This window comes from Triticum urartu, chromosome 1A (assembly GCF_056163025.1).
Source record: "Triticum urartu cultivar PI428250 chromosome 1A, HENAU_Tu73, whole genome shotgun sequence".
Lineage (NCBI taxonomy): Eukaryota > Viridiplantae > Streptophyta > Magnoliopsida > Poales > Poaceae > Triticum > Triticum urartu.
In genome coordinates, this window is record NC_141873.1 from 59,378,023 (window position 1) to 59,386,678 (window position 8,656).

Here is an 8,656-nt window from a genome sequence, read left to right on the forward strand (position 1 = left end):
CGAACAAGTATTTGCTTGTCATTGAACTGGAGGATTTACTTATTCTTTTTATATAATTTAGCTATTGTACTGTATAAAGTTTACTTGGCCCTTCTTTTTCGGACTGATAAATCACGGTGGCTTAATCCAGTATATCCATTTGCTAGCATCTGTGTTTTTTTTTTTGCGGGATGCTAGCATCTGTGTTTTACCACCCTGCACAGAGAATAAGTTGTCGTTGCCATCCTAATCCTAATCCTAATCCTATCCTTCCTTCTTTTTTCCCTATAATTTTCTTTCCCAGTAACTATTGTTTAATGCAGCACTGATCAATTGTAAAAGTGAGGGTCATCTCCTTACATATTTTCAGGGAGCACATGCCTCTCTGCCGACCACTTGCAGAAATGCAAAAATTCTATGTGAGCCAACGATGCCATCTCAGCGATGCAGGTCCCTTTGATCGCTCTGAAGTTGAAAGCTTTTGACTCGGCATCACATGGTGTGTGTTTCGAACTTACCCCGACAAATGAGATATGCTAAAAAAGCAAAAATGAAAAAAAAAATTCACAAAGCTAACACGAGCTATTTCGGCGGACGCCTCTTGGAGACCCTAGCAGCTATCGACGCATTGCTAAAACTTTGTAATGGTGATTGGGGAGGACTAACCTCAAAAGTACTAGAAAAGTCAAATCAGATGGTATGTAAGAAAACAAAAAGTAGCTCCACAGCTCGCCCAAAGAAGAAAGACCCGTTGTTAATGATTTTGGAAATCCATGGTAGCTCCACAGCTCGCCCTCGAGTTCACCACAGGAGCTCCGTCTAGATGTGGTTGGGATCAGGGGGGATTATTCTAAATGTCCGTGTGGAACACACTAGTCCCAACCCTACCTATAGCCATGGCAGGGGGGGGGGGGGGGGGGGGGGGGCACAACCTCGCCGTGCAGAGCTTATCTTTCACTTACACCAATACACCAAACTACTCTTGAAACTCAAGCATTATGTCAGACTTGACTCGCCCAGGTTGATGCGCTTGTTCTGGTGCATCAGTGACGCTTCCATCGTTGTCAATGGCATTTCGTATATCCCGAGATTGATTACAAGCGCAACACAGGCTCCACCAAGAGGACCCAATGTCTCCCTGCTTCCTCATCTTGGTCGCCGACATGCTCCAACGCTAATCATTAATGATGACCACAATCGATCACACATGAAACCCCTTGGCTGATGATCTCCCTTGCCCTGTAATCCAATTGCTATGACACCGACTCCATCTCGCTCCTGTGCGGTCGACGAGCCATATCTCCACCGTGTTGTGGTTCTGATCTTAAATTCAACAGAAACACAAGAGAACGAGAAGAACAAGGGGAAATCCCAATTCATTATGGCTAGTTACATACTGTACAATGTACTCCCTCCGTCTCATAATGTAAGACGCTTTTTGAAACTACACTAATGTCAAAAAATGTCTTACATTATGGGACAAAAGGAGTAGTAAACAGTAAAATGGGCAATTAAATGATAGCTCCTGCCCCCTCTTGCGTGCATCCACCTTGGACTCGAAAAAACACGCGATTCTCATCGAGGAGTTGCGGACCATCGTCGATGAGCTTTGCCACCAAGGAGGCATGGTCGCACTCGGCCTTGAGTTGTGCCTTGGCCTAGCAGTGCTCCTTCTCCTCGTCTTGAGAGATAACCTTAACAGGAGGCACGATGAAGGCCGTGAAGGGAAGGGAGGAAGTGAAGTCTTGTCCAACTCCTGAATTATAGTGGAGTGTCGCTGTGTCGTACGCGTGCCGCCACCTCTGCGGTGTTAGAAGGTGCCAAGCCACACGCGTGCGCCCGTGTCCGGGTTTTGGAACTCCTCGACATAGTTGCTCGACGATTGGTGCCTTACACCCTGGTACGATGAGGAGGAGCTCGTGGGCATCTGACACGAAGGTGGAAGCAATTGCAACATCCCTTACCATGAGAAGGAGCTCGAGAGCGGTCGGTGTGGCGAGGAATTGGGTTGTGGCGGGGAGCTTGGGGGTGGCCAGAATCGAGCAGGTGGAGCAGATACGCCGGCGGGGAGCTCGAATCCGGTGGCAACCCGTTTAGGCGGCGGGAATGGGGGCGGGCCTCCGGGCAGCCAAGGGAGTGGTGACAGGGACAGGCGACTAGATTCGCGTGAGGCAGCCACCGCGGTGGGGAAACTTCAGGGGCGGAAAGATGCGTTCCCGCAGGCGTGATTTGCGTTTTAGGTATTCAGCGGGTGCAGACCCATATTTGCCAAGCCTATAACGGCTGTAATCCCAAAAAATTAAGTTTTGACCGCCATACGAATTTAGATATGATATTAAGGCATCTTCAAAATTAAGTTTTGACCGCCATGCAAATTTAGATATGATATTAGGGCATCTTCAATGGCATCTCTTATATCGTACACACCATCCTTTTGCTGACGCGGATATGAGAGCTAGTCACTCAACTGCGTGCCCAAAAAGTCCACCGATATTTTAAATGAAAATTGAACCAAAAGGAAAAATTTCATGCAAACCAAATAAATTTCATGCAAAACGCTCAAGGTGCTACTCCCTCCGTTCCAAAATAGATGACCCAACTTTGTACTAAAATTAGTATAAAGTTGAGTCATCTATTTTAAAACGAAGAGAGTAGGTGGTAACCTCGTGTGCATGGCCTTCCTGGCCGACGGGACCTTCCTCGCTGTCCGCCCCGTCACTGTCGTCATGGTCCTTCTAGCAATGAAAGGGCATGTATGGGCCATGGCAACTTGGATTCGCCACCTCCTGCCGCTCGGCTTCCTCCTCCGCTGCCATGCGCACGACCGTGTCAGCAACGGGCGCCATCCCGGTCCGCCCGCCCCACGCCTTGTCCTTACCGATGACGAGGACGGCAGCGCGCAACGAGTTGGCCACACGAATCTTGACGTGTTAGCCACCCAATCGATGATGGGAACCCTAGCCGTGTTTCCTATCACACTAGTTGTGAGAAGAAGACTTATTATTCTAGATAACGACATACGGTCGTACAATTAATCTTACTCCTTCCACATCATAAATAAAGTGACGCATTGCACAGGCCTTCAGTCAAAATCTTAGATCTTGACTACAAGTATCATTTAAATTATTGACATTTTCAATTTGAAAATCATACATATTGATTTGCCTCAAAAAAATATTAGATCTTGGCGTGATAGAAAAATATAGGAGTGGTATATGACAGTATGATCTGCCTCCACAAGCAAAGCAAAGCAAAGCTATATCAGTCCCGTCCAGTACGCGCACAGCGCCCGTCCCGCCTCCCCCGCCGTCGATGTCCAGCCTCCACCTCCTCCTTCACTCCCACCCCGCCGCCCTCACGCTCCTGGTCTCCGCACGCCGCCTTTGCCGCTGCTACAGAGCGTGTCCGCGCCGGGACGCTCATCCCGGAAGACGCACACCACCTGTTCGACCAATTGCTACAGCAGTCCACTCCGGTCCCCGACCAAGCCCTGAACAGCTTCCTTGCCGCCCTCGCTCGTGCCCGTGCGCCAGACACCGACGCCTGCAGAGACGGCCCCTCCCTTGCCCTCACGTTCTTCAACCGCGTATGGCGAGAAGAAGCCGGCCGGCGGGTGGCGCCGCCCACAGTCCGCACCTACAACATTCTGATGAACTGCTGCTGCCACGTGCGTCGTTCGGACCTAGGGCTTGTTCTACTTCGGCCGCCTCCTAAGGACCAGCCTCAAAACAAATGAGGTTGTCACCAACACCGTCCTCAAGTGCCTCTGCTGCGCGAAACGGACAGATGAAGCAGTAAACGTGCTGCTTCATAGGATGTCTGTGCTCGGCTGTGTGCCTGATAAGTTCTCATATAACATAGTTCTGAAGAGCTTATGCGAAGAGGGAAGGAGCCAGCAAGCGCTCGACCTGCTCCATGTGATGGCAAAAGGAGATGGTTGCTCCCCCGACGTGGTGGCTTATAGCACGGTCATCTATGGCTTTTTTAAGGAAGGTGAAGTAGGCAAGGCATGCAATCTATTCCATGAAATGATGCGGCAAGGGGTTGTGCCTAATGTGGTGACGTATAGCTATAGATGCATTGTGCAAGGCTGGAGCAATGGGTAAGGCAGAGTTGTTCCTTCGGCGAATGGTTGATAACAGTGTTCAACCGGATAGGGTGACATATACTAGCATGATCCATGGATATTCCACTTTGGGCCGGTGGAAAGAGGCGACGAAAATGTTCAGAGAAATGACAGGCAGGGGCCTTATACCAAATATTGTCACTTGGAACTCGTTCATGGCCTCCCTTTGCAAGCATGGAAAAAGCAAAGAAGCTACAGAAATTTTCTTTTCCATGGCTGCAATGGGCAATAAGCCTAATATCATCACCTACGGTATTCTTCTTCATGGGTATGGCAATGAAGGAAGCTTTGTTGATATGATGAGTCTCTTTAATTCAATGAAAGGCAACGGTATTGTGGCCAACCGCCAGGTTTTCAACATATTAATTGATGCATATGCTAAACGAGGACTGATAGATGAAGCTGTGCTCATACTTACTGAAATGCGGGGACACGGACTGAGTCTGGATGTATTACCGAAAAAGGGTTTCCCCCCGCTTTGTATACAAAGCAACCAACCGAACCATACAGAGATAGGTGCTGGGGCGGAAGCAGCACAGTCACGCCCAAAAGAAACGACAGAGAAAGAGCAAAAGAAACAAATGCCGACAACGACGAATCAACAAAAACGAAGAAGCCTCGCGATCGCTGCACCCACCGGGATCTTCCACTAGGCTCCAATACTCTGAAGCGCCGGCACCTATCAACACCTCCAAGAAGGATCGGGACGATGACGACGCTGCTGCCAAGGGTTTCCACCGGTACACGATGAGGCGAGAGGAAGGGTAGCCCCCGATGCCCTCTCGGAAGGCCAGGTGGCACCCACAGGCGCCACCGCGCCGGTGTCGGCCACAGTCCGGATGTATTCACCTATTCAACTCTAGTATCTGCACTTTGCAGAATGGGTAAGCTAGCTGATGCTATGGATAAGTTCAGTGAGATGATTGGTACGGGAGTACAACCAGGCACAGTTGTTTATCACTCCCTAATGGTTTCTGTACACATGGCGATTTGGTGAAAGCAAAGGAGTTGGTATATGAAATGATGAACAAAGGTAGTCCTTGTCCAAACATTGCATTCTTCAGTTCAATAGTAGACAGTCTATGCAAAGAAGGAAGGGTTATGGATGCACACCATATCTTTGACTTGGTTAAAGACATAGGTGAGAGACCTGACATCATTATGTTTAATACGCTGATTGACGGATATTGCCTAGTCGGTGAGATGGAGAAAGCATGTGGTGTATTTGATGCCATGGTATCAGCTGTCGTTGAGCCTGATGTCATTACCTATAGTACACTTGTCAGTGGATATTGTATAAGTGGAAGGATCGATGATGGGTTGAATCTGTTCACAGAAATGTTGCATAAGAAAGTTAAACCTACAACTGTTACACATGGCACCATACTGGATGGGTTATTTTGTGCTGGGAGATCTGCTGCTGCAAAGAAAGTGTTCCATGAGATGATCGAAAGTGGAATAATGGTGAGCATTTCTACATATAATATAATTCTTGGAGGACTTTGTAGAAATAATTGTGCAGATGAAGCGATCGTCCTATTCCAGAAATTGTGTGCAATGAATGTGAAGTTCAATATCACAACACTCAATACCATGCTTAATGCATTCTACAAGGTTCAAAGAAGAGAAGAAGCTAGTGATTTGTTTGCTGCATTACCAGCCAGCGGGTTGGTGCCTAATGCTTCTACTTACGGAGTAATGATACAAAATCTTCTAAAAGAAGGAGCGGTGGAAGAAGCTGACAGTATGTTCTCATCAATGGAGAAGAGTGGTTGTGCTCCTAGCTCTCGTTTTTTAAATTATATCATCAGAACGTTATTGGAAAAAGGGGAGATCGACAAGCCCGGAAAATATATGTCTAAAGTTGATGGGAAGACTATTTTGCTTGAAGCTTCAACTAGTTCATTGCTGATGTCCCTCTTTTCAAGGGGAGGCAAATATCAGGAGCACAGACTCTTGCTCCCTGCAAAGTATCAACTTTTTAGTGGAGTGAACCACAGTTGAGTACTTGATACATTGTTTATGATCTTAACTGCTCAGAAGGTACAGTTGAGTTGTTGGTATAAGAAATGCAAGTTACCTGCTTGTGGAAAGTCAGTCCTTCATTATTTCATTGACTGCATCTTTTGGTGTGTTGAAACCGCTAGAATGTGAAGTATCTGTGAATCTTTTAATCTTTGTTGGACGAGGAAAGGTGGACGGAGTTATCTAACTCAAATGGTTGCAATTTTTGGAATAACGGTTTTTGCTTGCCAACAGGGAAGGTATCGATATTCTTTCTAGAAGAAGCGCAATGAATACAAATGCAATCTTTTGTAACATGAATTTTTAACCGAAATCTGTAGGGAAGGCCTGAATGGTAAATCTTTATTGAAAAACAAGCAGATGGGTGTACAAGATTAGAGGAGAATCTGCAAAGCAAGAGGGGCGAAAGAACAGAGCTAAACAGGATCCCCAGCCCAGCAACCCTCCCCTCCAAACGAAGATACGTGCCACCTTTGAAAATGGAGCAAGATGCTGCAGATCTGAACTAAACAGCAAGCTTGAACACATCGCTTGACACGAGGAATATCCAATTTGCTATAAAACTTGTGCAGAAACTTCAGTACAAGCTCATTGATTGAAAAGTTGATAATAACTAAGCTCCCACGGTTTTTGGGTAAGCAAACCTTAACACAAGCTGAATTTAATTATGTCTTTGGGTAAGCAAACCTTTGTGTAAGTTTGGCTTTGGCCATTTCATAGCAGAATTTGATGTGTAGTTCAGTGCATCATTTAATTATGTCCATGGCTTTGCAAAAAATGTTTCTATGTAGTTATTTGGTGTTTCTCTTGGCAATGTTTACCTGTAAAGCTTTATGAAAGCTGTAGTAATTTGACATTGTTTGCATAGTAATGGTTGCAGAAGAAACATGATAGCAGGTTTCTCTTGTTCCATGCTTTGTTTGCTACAGATTTAGAGGTCATCCTGTTGCTAGTTATAAGGGGTTTAGTAATTTTTTATTTGTTCCGTTATGTTTATGTGAACAGTTTTTGGTGTTTCTAAGAACTTAAGCAGACAGTTACTTGTATGGGAAAAGAAAAGATAACGCCGACCCATGTTCTGTTCCTATTCTAGTATTCTGTAAGAACGAAATTACTGGACCATTGTGAAGAAGGTAACACGCACTGATCTACCTTAGCCCCAAATTGCTTCCTTTTTGTAAGGGAATGCTTCATTTCTTCCTCTCCAGGACACCAAACTTTTATTGAAGCAACAATTACTGATCTTGTGTTTTCTGCCAATGGCTATTGTAAGATTGGGAAGGACCGATGATGGGTTGAATCTGTTCAGAGAAATATTGCATAAGAAAGTTAAACCTACAACTATTACGTATAGCACCATACTGAATGGACTGTTTCGTGCTGGGAGAACAGTTGCTGCAAAGAAAATGCTCCATGAGATGGTCGAATGCGGAACAACAGTGAGCTTGTCCACATACAACATAATTTTTGGGCGACTTTGTAGAAATGATTGCACCGACGAAGCAATCGTCCTATTTCAGAAATTAGGTGCAATGAATGTGAAATTGGATATCACAACACTCAATACCATGATTGATGCAATGTACAAGGTTCGTAGAAGACAAGAAGCTAAAGATTTGTTTGCTGCAATATCAGCCAGTGGCTTGGTACCTAATTCTCCTACTTATGGCGCAATGATACAAAGTCTACTAAAAGAAGGATTAATGGAAGAAGCTGACAATATCTTCTCGTCAATGGAGAAGAGTGGCTGTGTTCTGAGCTCTCGTCTTTTAAATGATATCATCAGAACATTACTGGAAAAGGGGGAGATTCTAAAGGCCGGAAATTATATGTCTAAAATTGATGGGAAGAACGCCAACTTGAAGCTTCAACTAGTTCGTTGTTGTTGTCTCTGTTTTCAGGGGAAGGGAAATATCGGGAACAAATACAGTTGCTCCCTGTAAAGTACCAATTCTTCGATGCAATTAGTTGATGAAGTGGACTCAGCAGATACATGTTCGCTTGGTTTGGAGCTCCCTCTCAACGATGTTGCCAAGTCTTTCATCCGCGCGCACACCAAGATTGAGCTGGGTGATGGTGCCACACTGCCACCATGGTGTTCTGGTCGGTGCTTAGCTGCTGGGCGTGCATCCTATGGACATCGCTCCTAATCCGCTTTCCACCTCCACGCATGGGCCATTTGGTGTGATGTGTTTGCTAATGGTGAAAGCTTACTAATATTCGGGAGGATGTTATCCCTGAGTTTATCAAGCTATTTGGAGTTCTCTGAACCTCTGCATATCAAGTGCATGTTGGCCCGAAGGCAATTATAGTGAAATCGACGGACTATTCTACATTATCAAGCTGTTTGGCGTTAACTGAACCCCCCAGCATCAAGAGTTTGATGATTTTACTACCTGAAGAATCTTAGGCTTTGAAACCTGTGTACATGAAATTTGAACTTCCATTCAGTCTCCTGTGTAATGGTGTAATTTTCCTATGGTTTGATACATAGCTGTAGTTGTAGCACTACCTAATTAAAAAATA

At 45.5% G+C, this 8,656-nt stretch overlaps 2 pseudogenes; both read left to right on the forward strand.

Moving 5' to 3' along the window:
* Window positions 1–3,202: 3,202 nt before the first annotated feature.
* On the forward strand, window positions 3,203–6,139 carry LOC125532687 (uncharacterized; annotated as a pseudogene).
* A 1,241-nt stretch (window positions 6,140–7,380) lies between these two features.
* LOC147990003 (uncharacterized) lies at window positions 7,381–8,656 on the forward strand (annotated as a pseudogene).